The sequence below is a fragment of the Carlito syrichta genome, unplaced genomic scaffold (assembly GCF_000164805.1).
Source record: "Carlito syrichta isolate Samal-C Ts95f unplaced genomic scaffold, Tarsius_syrichta-2.0.1 Scaffold287040, whole genome shotgun sequence".
NCBI classification, from domain to species: Eukaryota; Metazoa; Chordata; class Mammalia; order Primates; family Tarsiidae; genus Carlito; species Carlito syrichta.
The window spans coordinates 13,144-16,039 of NW_007231136.1; the positions used below are offsets into that span (position 1 = coordinate 13,144).

At 44.1% G+C, this 2,896-nt stretch overlaps 1 pseudogene across 1 annotated transcript; it reads left to right on the forward strand.

Moving 5' to 3' along the window:
- The first annotated feature begins 1,440 nt into the window (after window positions 1-1,440).
- On the forward strand, window positions 1,441-2,889 carry LOC103254612 (annotated as a pseudogene). The gene has a single exon (XR_002481633.1). The product of XR_002481633.1 is annotated as an exocyst complex component 6-like (transcript).
- The last annotated feature ends 7 nt before the right edge of the window (window positions 2,890-2,896 follow it).

Below are 2,896 nucleotides of genomic sequence, written 5' to 3' on the forward strand. Positions count from 1 at the left end.
ATTGAAAATTAGTCAGGCGTGGTAGTGCACATCTGTAGTTCCAGCTACGTAGAAGGCTGAGGCGGAAGGATCACCGGAGCCCAGCAGGTCAAGGCTGTGGTGGCCAGGAGCGGCCACTGCACTACAGTCTGGGTGACAGAATGAGACTCCAACTCAAAAAAAAAGAAAAAAAAAAAAAAAATTGAAATCTTCAACACCTCTTTGTATAAAATGGATTGGTCCAGCAGGGGTTAAAAATCACTAAGCATTGGCCGGTTAGGTGGCTCAGCCTGTAATCTCAGCACTTTGGGAGGCTGAGGTGAGTGGATTGCTTGAGCCTATGGGTTCAAGACTCGCACAGGCAACTTGGTGAGACCTCATCTCTACAATAAATCAAAAATTAGCCAGGTGTGGTAGCGCATGCCTGTGGTTCTGGCTACTTGGAAGGCTGAGGTGGAAGGATCGCCAGAGCCCAGCAGGTCGAGGCTGCGGTGTCTGGGAGCATGCCACTATACTCCAGTCTGGGTGACAGAGTGAGACTCCAACTCAAAAAAAAAAATCACTAGGCACATAGCTGAATTCAAAAACACAATCAATCAACTAGAGATAATTGACATCTATAGACTACTTTATCCACTGAAGTAGAAAACACATTGTTCACAAGCTCACACGGAACATTCATCAAAGTTGACCATGTTCTGGGCCATAAATACACCTTTAAATATTTAAAAGAGGCCGGGCTCGGTGGCTCAGCCTGTAATCCCAGCACTTTGGGAGGCTGAGGTGAGTAGATTGCCTGAGCCAGCGGGTTCGAGACCCGCCTGGGCAACTTGCCAAGCCCTCATCTCTACAATAAGTCAAAAAAATCAGCTGGGCGTGGTAGCGCGCGCCTGTAGTTCCGGCTACTCGGAAGGCTGAGGCGGAAGGATCGCCGGAGCCCAGCAGGTCGAGGCTGCGGGGGCCGGGAGCGGCCCCTGCACTCCAGTTTGGGTGACAGAGTGAGACTCCAACTCAAAAAAATAAATAAATAAATAAATAAATAAATAAATTTAAAAAGAATAATAGTCAAACAACGTCCACTCTCAGACCATAATGGACTCACACTAGAAATTAATAACAGAAAGTTTGCTGGCAAGTCTCTAAATATTTGGCGATTAAACTGCATACTTTTAAATAATAAAATGGTCAAACATGTTAGAAAAATTTTAAAAATATTTTGAACTGGGAGGCAAGGGCTCGGCCGCCTCGGAGGGGGGCGCGGCGGCGGCGCCTCCGCCGCCTTGGAGAAGGCCGGGGCTCGCCCCAGGCACTGGCAGTGCGATGTGGAATGGCTGCCGGTCGGACAGCAGCAGCAGCCACAGCTGCCCAGACCTGGGCGATGCCTCAGCAAAGTCTAGCTTCGAGCTCCGTGTGGAGAGCAAGCTGCAGACGATGGGATCCACAACCTCCGGGGGTGATAAGGAGACATTCGAAAATTACTATAGAAAACAAAGAAAGAAACAAGCAAGACTGGTATTGCAGCCTCAGTCAAGTATGCATGCAACAGTTGATGGCTATAGAAGATATTTCACTCAAATTGTAGGGTTCTTTGTGGTAGAAGATCACATTTTACATGTGGCCCAAGGATTAGTCATCGTATTGCATTGATACTAATCTTGTTCTGGAGCTGAAGAATCTTATTTAATATTTGCAGATACTTTGCAGGGTTACGGTTTTCCAGGGAACCGACTTTTTGACCTTTTATTTAAAATAAGAGAGCAATACAATGAAACACTGCTTAAGAAATGGGCTGGAGTTTTCAGGGATATTTTTGAAGAAGATAATTATAGCCCAATCCCTGTTGTCAATGAAGAAGAATATAAAATTGTCATCAGTAAATTTCCCTTTCAAGATCCAGACCTTGAAAAGCAATCTTTCCCAAAGAAATTCCCTATGTCTCAGTCAGTGCCTCATATTTACATTCAAGTTAAAGAATTTATTTATGCCAGCCTTAAATTTTCAGAGTCACTTCACCAGAGCTCAACAGAAATAGATGATATGCTTAGGAAATGAAGAAATCTGCTGCTGACGAGAACTTTGAATAGCTGTTTACTGAACCTTATTAGGAAACCTCATATAGGTTTGACAGAGCTGGTGCAAATCATCATAAACACAACACACCTGGAACAAGCTTGTAAATACCTTGAGGATTTTATAACTAACATCACAAATATTTCTCAAGAACACAAGGCTTTATGGGCTTTCTACTTTTAAGGATGCTCGACATGCAGCTGAAGAAGAAATATATACCAAACTGAATCAAAAAATTGATGAATTTGTTCAGCTTGCTGATTATGACTGGACAATGCCTGAACCCAATGGAAGAGCTAGTGGTTATTTAATGGACCTTATTAATTTTTTGAGAAGCATCTTTCAAGTGTTTACTCATTTGCCTGGGAAAGTTGCCCAGACAGCCTGCATGTCAGCCTGCCAGCATCTGTCAACATCCTTAATGCAGATGCTACTGGACAGCAAGTTAAAACAAATAAGCATGGGAGCTGTTCAGCAGTTTAACTTAGATGTCATACAGTTTGAGTTGTTTGCCAACTCTGAACCTGAGCCAGGATTCCAGGGAGATACCCTGCAGCTAGCATTCATTGACCTCAGAAAACTCCTTGACCTGTTTATGGTGTGGGATTGGTCTACTTACCTCGCTGATTATGGGCAGCCAGCTTCCAAGTACCTTCGGGTGAATCCAAATACGGCCCTTACTCTTCTGGAGAAGATGAAGGATACTAGCAAAAAGAACAATATATTTGCTCAGTTCAGGAAGAATGATCGAGACAAGCAGAAGTTGACAGAAACAGTGGTGAAGCAGCTGAGAAGTTTGGTGAATGGTATGTCCCAGCACACATAGACGTCACATCACTTGCACTTA